This window comes from Trachypithecus francoisi, unplaced genomic scaffold, assembly GCF_009764315.1.
Source record: "Trachypithecus francoisi isolate TF-2019V2 unplaced genomic scaffold, Tfra_2.0 Lachesis_group1, whole genome shotgun sequence".
NCBI lineage: Eukaryota > Metazoa > Chordata > Mammalia > Primates > Cercopithecidae > Trachypithecus > Trachypithecus francoisi.
The window spans coordinates 165502942-165515316 of NW_022681454.1; the positions used below are offsets into that span (position 1 = coordinate 165502942).

The window sequence follows — 12375 nt, forward strand, 5'->3', positions numbered from 1 at the left end:
AGCATTTATGTGGCCAAAGATACTTCCTTAAATTCATTATTTAAATTTTCAAATTTTAATTATGAAGTATCTGAAATTTTACAAAGATATTCTCACTGACACATATGTGCACATAACTAAGATTAAATAGATTTTAACCCTATGCCTTATTTACTTCACATCATTCCTTTATCAAAAGACATAAAACATTACATTTATCTCAACCTTCTCATCCCTCCTCAATTCCTCACTCCCTAGACTTAAGTTTTAAGTTATACGCTTAAATTGCTGCAAATCATACCTACTTATTTTTATATACTTTTATCAAACATGTATTTATTTCATCAGTTATCTATATTGCAGTTTCAATTTTCAAATGACAAATAGTGTGACGACGTACTTGTTATTTGGCAACGCAATTTTTCACTGAACGTATATGTAAATTTCTTTTACATTTCCATGTTGTTTCATATAGATTCCAATTCAGAAGCCTATTGTATGTGCTATCCACACTGATTTATTCATTAGGTACAGAGCCTGTCTTTTCAACTGTTTTTCTAATGTGTCTTTGTGCATGTCTCTTTATGTATTAATGTATTAGAATTCCAACTGCTACTTATGGAATTTTTAGATTATGGAGTATATACACCTTCAACTTTGCTAGGAATCCAGAACACATTCCCTGGCTTCCATGGACACAAATCAGTTCCCATCTCCCGTCTCTTCACTAACATTTGTTATTTAAAAAAATAATAAAAGCATTACTATCTGATGGATATGAAAGATCAGATCACTATTTTCATAATTTGTATTTACTTTGCGACACATTACTCCAAACATTATTTAAAGTACTTCTTGTGGCCGGACGCGGTGGCTCAAGCCTGTAATCCCAGCACTTTGGGAGGCCGAGACGGGCAGATCACGAGGTCAGGAGATCGAGACCATCCTGGCGAACACGGTGAAACCCCGTCTCTACTAAAAAATACAAAACAAAAACTAGCCGGGCGAGGTGGCGGGCGCCTGTAGTCCCAGCTACTCGGGAGGCTGAGGCAGGAGAATGGCGTAAACCAGAGAGGCGGAGCTTGCAGTGAGCTGAGATCCGGCCACTGCACTCCAGCCTGGGCGACAGAGCGAGACTCCGTCTCAAAAAAAAAAAATAAAAAATAAAGTACTTCTTGTCTTTTTGGTTTCTTACTCTGTGAAATTCATGTCTGTATATTTGCTTATATTTCTGTTGAGATATATGTTTTCCTTCCTGATTTGCAAGTTATTTTTATTTTCTGGATACTAACTCTCCTTAGTTTTAGCTTTTACACATAGCTTCTACTTTTTCATATGTTTAACTTTTGTTTATGACATTCAGATAGATAGATAGATAGATAGATAGATAGATAGATAGATAGATAGATAGATTTTGCGTGTGTGTGTGTGTGTGACAGAGTCTCGCTCTGTCGCCCAGGCTGAAGTGCAGTGGCACCAGCTCGGCTCACTGCAAGCTCCGCCTCCCGGGTTCCCGCCATTCTCCTGCCTCAGCCTCCCGAGTAGCTGGGACTACAGGCGCCGCCACCACGCCCAGCTAATTTTTTGTATTTTTAGTAGAGACAGGGTTTCACCGTGTTAGCCAGGATGGTCTCCATTTCCTGACCTCGTGATCCGCCCGTCTCGGCCTCCCAAAGTGCTGGGATTACAGGCTTGAGCCACCGCGCCGGGCCCATTTTGATATTTTTAATCCCCTCTTAAAGATCTCCTTTGTTGATGTTGTTAAAATGGCACTCGTATTTCTTTTAGAATGTTTAGTTTATTTTAACCTATACGTAATTATTTTTCTGTTGAGCATTAAGGGGTCGTAATTTTTTTCTTTGTACCTAAGGAACAGCTACCTGCTTCAGCACAATTCATGAAACAGTGCTGACATTTCCACGGAAGTAGGAAGTGTCTAGTATTTTTACTCTGTTCCATTAAGAAAATTCCATGTTATTTTAAGAAATATGAGTTTATAATAAGGTGTTCTAACTGATAAGATATCTTCTTCAATGTATCTCAATTATTTGAAATTCTCTTGGGTATTGTTGGTGTTTTACTTTTCTTTTTATGTTTTTAGAAGAAGAAACAGCTTGCTATATTTTAATAATAATATTCTGTAGATTGATGTTGGAATTATTTTGAATTTAAAATTTCCCTCCCATTACAGAACTGTCTATGATTGAAAATACTATAGACTTTGTGTTTTTCAATATCATTTTACTATTATCTGATATACCTTGATTGTATATTAGAGTAACTATCGTGGTGTCTTCTATGATTTCTCTGTTCTCTCACACCCTATACACATGCCACCAAAGTTCCTACACTATGTCACTAGGCTGTGCAGGATCTAGCCTTGGCACCCCTTTGTCCTCATTTCCTACCACTCTCTGTTTTGTCCTTTCTCTTGTTCTGCTCCAGCCACATGGGTCTTCTTGGTGGGGAATGTGAAAATCACATTCCTGTGTCAAGGACATTAAAATTTGTGATTCCCTTTGCTTGGAATACCACCCAGAATCTCCAGCTGATCCTTTGCTTGTGTATTCCACTACACTAAACCTGCAGCTGATCTTTGCACAGTTGTCTCTCTCATGTCATTCAGATCTCCACTCAAATGCCACTGCCACACAAAGTTCTTTGTTTACCTTTCTTTAGTTCCTTGCATTAACTTTGGACCTCACTCATCATTACCTATCTATTCTTTACATATACTTCTTTATTTCAGAAAAATTACCACTCACTGAGTGCTTTTAGTTCATGATCGTATTCCCAGTATTAAAAAGTGACTCAGTAGCCACTCAATAAATATTTGTTGAAAAACTGGAAGATGAAGAGTCTACTCTTAAGTGCCATAAAATTATTTTAACTATGTTTTTTCAAATTATATCTTCAAATTGTTATTGGAGAATAAAAGCATAGGTGATATCTATGAAATAATATGTAAGAAGTGTTTAGTGCAAAATAAGTAGTGAAAATAATTTTATTTATTAACTCATGGAATCCTCATGACAACAATATAGTCACGATTATTATTACTTCTTAAAATATGGAGAGTTTGAGGACACGGAGTTTAAAATTTTTCTTCTCATCACTCAACATTAACATTGGAACCCCTTGGATGCAGTGGAACCACTGTGCTGTGACTCCAGTGCCTGGAGGCTAGAACACAGAAAGAGGGGTTTTAACCATGATCCCTGGTTTTCAGCTTAGGAAATAAAATTAAGAAACAGCTAGAAAATGTTAAGACTAGAAGGCTATCAAAAATAAATGAATCATGTTCATTGCTTATGTATGACAACTAGCTTTCCGATATCCTGCTAACTTTCTCTTTCATATTTAAATTGTACAAAGGAAGTCATGCACCTTATGACAACATTTTGGTCTATGACAGACCACGTATACAACAGTGGGCCCATGAGATTATAATACCGTATTTTGCTTTCCTCTTTCTATGTTTAGATAGGTTTAGAGAGACAAATAGCACTGTGCTCCGGTTGCCTACAGTATTCATTACAATAACGTGCTACACGCTTGTAGTCTAGGAGCAATAGGCTACACCATAGAGCCTATACCACCTGGGTTATTGTAAGCACACACTGCGATGTCACAGAAAAATGAAATCACCTAATGACACATTTCTCAGAATGTATTCCCATTAAGTGACACATGGCTGTAATATGAAAAATTATACTACCAATAAAATGCATCATTAATATACTTTACCTTTTATAATCACATATTTTTATGAAAAATTTACTATCACAAAATATCATTTGCCACTTCATTTTATTGTTATTACTATTATTTTTTAGATAAAGACTCTGCTCTGTCACCCAGGCTGCAGTGTAGTGGTACAATCAGGACTCACTGCAGCCCCCACCTCCCAGGCTCAAGCCATCCTCCCATCTTAGCCTCCCAAGTAGCTGGAACTAGAGGCCCACAACACCATGCCCAGCTGATTTTTTGCATTATTTTTTGCAGAGATGGGATATCTCTATATCGCTCAGTCTGGTCTTGAATTCCTGCCCTCAGGTGATCTTACTGCCTCAGCCTCCCAAAGTGCTGGGATTTCAGGCATGAGTCTCTATTTTATTTTATACATAAATGTCTTACAATAATTTAAACATTAAGATTCCCTCAAGAATATCTTGGTGATGTGAGCACAGGGGCCAACTAGAGTTGCCTGACACACCGCAGACCCCCATCCTGTCATCAACACAAAAACCCAAAGCAACAAACACACCACTGTATTTTACCTGGAGTGACTGAGGAAGTGCACTGGAGAGTACCCATATGGACCTGCACAACAGTGTGGCCTCAAGCAGCTAGCCAGCCCACTGTACTTTCACCTGCCTGCTCCTGGCCTGGCAGCCAATCTGGTCAGGTCCCACCTCACTGCAGAGAGTGCTGCACAACTGCCCGACCCCACTCCCTGGCTACCCTGCTAGAGGCATTCACAGGCACCCACCCCTGGCCTGAAAGGGGCCCTGCCTTCCTGGAGAGACTGCAGCAGCCACCCAGTCCCATGGCGCCTGTGCAAGCCAACACTCAGGCCAAGAGCAAATCCAGCAGCAGCCCCAACTCCCTGGGAAAGGTGAGACAGAGATGTCTGGTCCCACTGCACTTGCATTCACACCTGGCCCAACAGTCCGGTCATTGTCTGTCCCATGTCCCCAGAAAGTCTGTCACTGAGCTGCCAGCCCCACTGAATGCACCTGCACTTGGCCTGAAAGCTGATTCAGAAGTGGCCCCCTGCTAGTTCCACTGCACCTGCCCCAAACATGCCTAACAGCCAGTGTGGCAGTGGCCAGCCTCCTGGATATACCACCACATACCTGCACCCAACCCCACAGCCAGTTGACTGGTAGACTCCACTTCCCAGGAGACCACATGGGACAGCCTGAGGGTCCTCCACACAAATACATGCTCAGCCCAACAATCAGCGTGGCACCTTCGTCTCCATCAAAACCACGCCAACATCTTCACAAACTCCTGTAACCTAGGCCACGTGGGTAATCGCAGACTGCACTGATGAAAATTACAGCTGAAGAAACTGCATGAAGACCATGCTACTGAATCCACCCAGAACCACAGCCTATGCACCACACTCAACAAACACCCTAGGACTCATCTACAAGAAAGAGTCTCAACAAACTAGACATAGGAAGTATTTAATTTAACACAATAAAAACCATATATGGCAAACCTACAGCTGACATTATACTGAATGGGGAAAAGCTAGCAGCTTTTTCTTTAAGACCAGGAAGAGGGCCAGGCGCGGTGGCTCACACCTATAATCCCAGCACCTTGGGAGGCCGAGATGGGAGGATCACCTGAGGTCAGGATTTCAAGACCAGCATGGTCAACATAGTGACTACTAGTCTCTACTAGAAAATAAAAAATAACCAGGCGTGGTGGCGGGCTCCTATAGTCCCTGCTACTTGGGAGGCTGAGACGGAGAATTGTTTGAACCCAGGAGGCAAAGGTTGCAGTGAGCTGAGATCGTGCCACTGAACTCGGGCCTGGGCGACAGAGCGAGACTGTCTCAAAACAAACAAGCAAACAGACAGATCAGGAACAGGACAATTATATACACTTTCACCAATTTTATTCAGCATACAACTGAAAGTCCTAGTTACAGCAATTAGGTAAGAGAAGGAAATAAAAATCATCCAAATTGGATGTTGATGTTCTTGCTTATGTCTTTAGTGGGAATCTCTTGAGAAATGCACATCAGAGTAACCTGCTAGCTTCTCTGTTTCTCCCCAGAATGGCTTAGTAATGCCATTTGGTTTGAATTCCTAGTAGATTCATAAAGCATTTCTCCAGTTCTGCCCACAGGTGGCTATTCAACTACACTTTGCCATTTAACAGTGCCTTAGACTTTTATTTTATTAGTAGTATTATTTTTAGAGACAGGACCTCATTCTGTTGCCCAAGCTGGAGTGCAGTGGTGCAATCATGGCTCACTGAAGCCTTGAACTCCAGGCCTCAAGCAATCCTCTTGCTTCAACCTCCTGAAGTGCTTGGATTATAGGCATGAACCACCGCAACCAGCCCAGCTTTCACTCATAATATGGGTCTAGTCTAGCAGAATTTTACTCAGCACCCTGATTGCAGACACATAGAAAAGTATTCCAGGACATTCTTGTTGACAATTCTACTCTGGATTAGTTGAAAATTTGTATTGATATGTGAAGTTATAGATTTAACATGTAGCAATCACTTTCCTGTTTAATAGTGTTCTAATGCTGATTTTTAAGTTAATTGTAAATTTCCAACTGTTAATGATTGAAAGTTCAATTGTAGATTAGTATTAAAACCAAGGACTATATCTATCACTGCTTTATATAAAAACAGTCGTCAAAGATATTCTGATACTGTGTGGTTACTCAAATTTGAATATCAACTACATGTTATAACATGATAGTAAAGAGGATGAAAATTGTGCTTTATCCATTCCTGGTTACTTTTGAACTCTGTTCAATGTGTTTCAGCTGTCACTTGTTCACTGCATTATAAGAATAATTATTAAGAATGAAGCTGAAAAAACACACAGTTCATACAACTAAAATCCTTATTTCACATTTGTATGTTGTGAGTTAATGAAATTTGTTTTCAAAAAAAGCTTGATTTCGGAAAAGTCTAATTACATTGATATACTAAAAGTTGTCAGCTTTATCATTATTTAACAGAAAGCGATAACTGATAGAACTGTTTATAATAATATAGAGTGATGTTTTTCATTTAATAAGTTTGTTGGAGAATAAGACAACATAGAAATATTCAGTGGGGGCTGCTTCCCTAGAGTTAAAGATATTTTTTGTGAGGGTGACTTTAAATAGTATTTTTGAAAAATATAGGTATAGGTGTGCAAACTATAACTGCATTCCAATAGCATAAATAGTATACACACATACTAATGGAGTACCTTTGATGGCATACATGTCCTAGTCTTTCAAGTCACTACTGGTTTGTCAAGGTTACTACAACAATTTTGAAGTTTGGCAAATGAAGTTACAATATATAACCTGGTACGCGTCTTTTTATTCATAGTCAACAGCCAAAAAGTGAATTGTGCTTGATGGAAACCGAGGGTTGTAAAAAAATAAAAGATTATTGACTCTGTTCGTTATCAACTGTGAACAGCTGCACAGAGAAGCTGGAGGCCAGTAGGCCCGCCAAGCACCTCTCTGAGACCGAAGCCATTTGGAGCCAGGTTGGAAGCAGCCGGAGGCTGAGGTGTCTTGTCTAGACAGCGGAGGCTCTGCATGGCTCTTGAAGAAATGGGCAAAGGACTTTATAGAGAGAAAGTCCTTCCAGAGTTCTTGGCACAAATTCATCGACCTATTTCCTTGGTGTATGTTACTATTAAAATGAGTAGAGAAACAAGACACAATAAATCAATGGGATGTTTAGAGAATGAAATAGAATGATATACACATCTAAGTTTAGAACTTCAAGAAACCTTGGCGACATACCCCAATTCCCTTATTTTATACATAGCCACACAAATGTCCAGAATAGATGAATAAATTGCATCTGATAACACAATTGGATCGCCAGGGATCTGGAATGTGTATCTGAATTGCTGGCATCCATATTCAATACCTTTTCCAGGTGTATTAAATCCTTGTGCTCAAAATGTGATCTGCAGAGCAGCAGCATCAGTGTCTCCTGTGTGTTTGCTAGAAATTCAGAATCTCAGGCTCATTCACAGACCTATGAATTAGAATCTGCATCTTAGCAAGATTGCCTCTGTTTATGCTGTACTAAATTATTTAAAAGACTTATGAATGATAACTATGTTCTTGAGAGATAAAGGTGGAAATTGCATATGTGCAGTAGGAAAAAATCTTTAGATCATCCATGCCTTATAATGTTTCGTTTATTACATTGCTAATGTCAGCCACTTGTTTGATTTTAAGTGAGTCCCTTTCTTAATACAGTAATTTGAGCTCATGGTAAAATAAGAATATTTCTGTTTTTTAATAAGTATAATTTTAAATTTATAGAAAGACCTGGCTGCTCTCAAAAATTTTAGTTTGAGCCCTAAAATAAACAGATTTTCATGAAATGTTTTGTTAGCTTTCATATAGACAAATGAGTTTTAGTTTATTTTCTATTGTTGTCTTTACTATTTTACAAACATAAATATTGAAATTACTCAAGTATCTATAAATGGGAAATAGTTACAAGCAAATTAATTGTTATTAACTGATTCAAAAAATATTAACGTTAGGCACTATGCTAGATATATAGTTTGTTAGGGATTAATTTAGACTATTTCATTTTACCTAAAATTCTACAAAACAATTTGTGTCATATATTTACTTAACTAAGACAGTTAACAAATGATTATACTTGGAGATAAAATGCAAGCATTGTTTTAATTATTCTACTAATAATTTTTTTCTCTTGTTATAATATTGGTTCAGGTTGACCAGCAGTAGTTACACGAATTATAAACATCAGAATTACTATGTCATCTCTCTATAACCTACGATTCTAGAGGGAGTTTTCACTAATAGTTACTCAAGATTAGATAGCATTTAGAAAATTCAGTTAATATTCTTTTATTCATACAATTTGGAAACACATCAAATATTATTTATAGACTATAGTCTTTTCTCTTTTCAATGTAGGGGTTTTCAAATGTTATAAACACTAGGGAACTTTTTAAAATTTATATTCCTGAACTACAGGTTAAATTTTTTGGCTTCGTTAACCTATAAGAATCTACTTTTAACATATCTTCTGTTTATTTCTATGTACTCTGAAGGTGGAGTCCCTTTGGGAAAAATAGGCTAGTGTGTCTCATATCAAGAGATGATATGACTTCAGTTTCTTAAAAGCCTATTGGCAGACAAGGTAGATGAAACTGAGATTACAGCATTGCTCTTATCTGTGACCTATGATGTGAAATGCTGACAAATATATGTAAATATTTGGGGTACATTTCAAGATCAATACTAGAATAATCTAGATCAGCGAATGTACATTCACAGAAGAGTTGACACTAATGGTACATTCTCTTTTTGGTAAAACCAGGAAGTAAAAAGACCCTTCTTTTATGTATGCATGTATATCTATGTATGCATTTCCCTATTTATCTTTGAGACAGGGTCTCACTCCCATCACGCAGGTTGCAGTGCAGTGGTGTGATCATGGTTCACTGCAGCCTCAATTTCCCAGGCTCATGTGATTCCCTCACCTCAGCCTCCCAAGTACCTGGGACTGCAGGTGTGCACCAGCACGCCCAGCTAATTTTTTTGTATTTTTTTGTAGAGACAGGGTTTTATCGTGTTACCCAGGCTGATCTTGAACTCCTGGGTTCAAGAAATCCTCGTGTCTCAGCTTCCGTAAGTGTTAGGATTATAGGCATGAGCCGCTGCACCCAACCAAGACCCTTCCTTTAGATTTTTCACTAACAAAGTGGTTCATTTAGGAACACTTAGAGTAAAAAGGCTAGAATACTACAGTTTCTGTTAATGTTTTTCTTCCTATATTCCTGTTATATTAACCAATTTCTCTTTAAATCTGCTTGGTGGAAACTGAAAAACTGTGAAGTTGAAGTTTGACTTACTTTTCCCTTGCTGTCTCCACCTAACTTTTTTTTTTCTCCCCAAGAATGTCATGTCCCAATGATTCCAAATCCTAGAGAGTTCTCCTGACCCTTGGTCTCCCATTCCCATGAGAAAATGCTGCCATGTTCTCTCCTGCATGGGAGAGAAGCTCTATCACTTTTTTCTGCAGGATGTGAGATGCCAGTAGTAAGTACCCTAAGTTGCTTGGGCAGTGATGTGAGAAGTACTTCTGTACAGGTTCCAGTTAGATTTATAACCCCAAATTTTATTTTCAAAACCCTAATCAGGTCGATGAAAGGAAGAGGAGATATTTGGAAATGCACATCTTTGAAGTGTGATTTTCTCACTTTAAACCATGTAAGCTGGCACCTAGAGTTGGCCCTGTATAACAATATAGTCAAGTGATAGATTAGTGATGCTACAGTGGAGTCACAGCAGGGAAAACCAGAGGATAGCAGCCAACAGACTACCTGTAGCCTGATAAACTGAGTCTCCGGCATTATTAGAAGAAACTAATAAGGTTACATTGACTCTGTTAACTGAAGAAACACACTGACTCTTTCTTTTTTGAGATGGGGTCTTAGTCTGTTGACCAGGCTGGAGTGCAGTGGCATGATCATAGTTCATTGTGCAGCCTTGATTGCCCAGCTCAAGCAATCCTCTCACCTCAGCCTCCAGAGTATCTGGGACCACAGGGACATGCCACCACGCCTAGCTAATTTTTTAAATTATTTGCAGAGATGAAGTCTCGCTATGTTGCCCAGGCTTCTATATTTTTGATAACACTTTTACCACATGCATCAATCTTCAGGAGAGCAAATATAAGTAAAATCCTGAATAAGTGTACCTCTGTAAATGATATGGTTTCACTAGCTTGAAAATTCCTGGGCAGGTGTGTAGATAAATTTTGTGACTAGCATTTTTGTTGCTTTCTTGTTTGGGTAGGTAAGTAATGAAGATCTCTCTCTCTTTTTTTTTTTCCAATGAGTTTTTATTAGCAGGTAAGTCATGATTTAGGATCCCAGGATGGGGATCACTGGGTACTAGGTCTCCCTTCACCATCCTGGGAGAAGGACAGAGGACAGAGGAGAGGGAGGTACAGCCAGTTCAGATCTTCCCGGGAAATGTGCCTCCAGCCCGTTGCTCCTCCCAGTCTGTGACCCAGGATGTGGGGCAGAGAGACTAGTACACACGCTGGTACCATTCGCACACAGAGACATTGCCGCCTTTAGCGGTCATTGCCTTCTGACAGCAGTGGAAGTCCAGGTAGGTCTGCCAGCAGTTCCTGGTTTGGTTCTGGTTGGGGAAGCGGCTGTCAAAAGGGGCAGCCTTGTAGTTCTTGATTTTGGTCTCAATGTCTTCTTCCGCCATGGTGCTGAATCCTAAAGGCACCCCAGATGCAACTTGCAGCTCAGTGTCACCCTCAGCAAAGACACCAGAGTTGAACAGGAAGCGGAACTATGACCAGCCGCGAAGATCTCTTTTTTACCAATACCTAGTCAGGGTTAAAAATTTGGTGCCTTCATGCCAAAAGTGAGCTATGTCCCACAGTAAGTGAAACCATATTAATGATATAAAAGTAGGATTTGGCATGACTAATCCTCAGAAAACATTCTATCTGTGGATAATTCAGCATTATTGAATAGAAAACTTAGACAAGAAATCGCTTACTATCTCCAGGTTGAAATATCAGTTTCCTACATTAGCAAGGAGCCTGTGTTTTAATGAACAAAGTAATGTGCATACTAATATGGCTCATGGTGTTGTCATAATCAAATGTCCCTTTTGGTTCAAAAACTATCGTTTAATAGAAGTTTGAAGGCAAGCCAAGTACAATATAAATAGACCAAGTGGGTACAAAAACCTGTTCAGTACTTGGAAAAGGTATGCAACATCTGTTCAAAATAGAAAGCACTGGTTCACTGGCTTAATTGGAGGTGTCCTAGAAGCTATTTTTTTTTTTTCTTCTGCTTTAGCTGTTGATCCGGTTTTCCTCTCAGGTTGTTGTCATTAAGGAATGCATACTTCGTATGAACTTGATACAGATGAGGCTAAGAACATTTTTGTAAGATATGGATTATTTCCTTTTATGCCAAAAGAGGGAAATCTATAGTGCTTCTAATATAATCAGTTAGTCTCTAGAGATTAGTCTCAGATACAGTAATAAATCACTACGTGAAGCATCATTTATCCCTGCAAATTAACAGTACCATTCTTCCCATACAAGGGCTACTATAATCTAAACTTGTTGGAAACCGTGACAAATTATATAAAAATGACCCAAGATTATTCAAAAACCTATCATGGGATGAACAATGGATGTATATCAAAGCAGAACATATATTTAATTGATTTATTTTTAGAAATAGTTTATATTTATAGGCTGTTCTTCACTTTTGCACCTCAGAAGAAAACATATTCAAATGGTGAAGAAAAATATACACTGAGCTTCTAATTTGTTAACACTATTGAGAAGAATAATAAAAGTCTCTATGATTACATCATAAAGTAGATATTAGTTCAAGGCTAACAGCACATCTTTAAGTCCAATCTCTAGCAACGCCAAATGAAACCTTCCAGCTGAACCTGCAGTATCACACTTCACAATACAGGTATCCAAGAAAAATGTGTTCTGGACTCATGTGCTTAGCTGTGGAGTAAGAAATTCTACTACTTCAGATACTGCTGGGTGGATGAATTCTCCTTCTCTATTATCTGTACTTCAGAGACAGACTTGAAAGAGAAGTAGGGAAACTTGCCTCAATTAAAACTTAACTATTTCTGT

At 38.8% G+C, this 12375-nt stretch overlaps 1 protein-coding gene and 1 pseudogene across 1 annotated transcript in view; one reads left to right on the plus strand and one right to left on the minus strand.

The window, feature by feature from the left end:
* GALNTL6 (polypeptide N-acetylgalactosaminyltransferase like 6) overlaps window positions 1-12375 on the plus strand; it is a 1250966-nt gene that overhangs the window by 107987 nt on the left and 1130604 nt on the right. The gene's annotated exons all lie outside the window — the stretch shown is intronic.
* Window positions 10560-11060, minus strand: LOC117086126 (annotated as a pseudogene).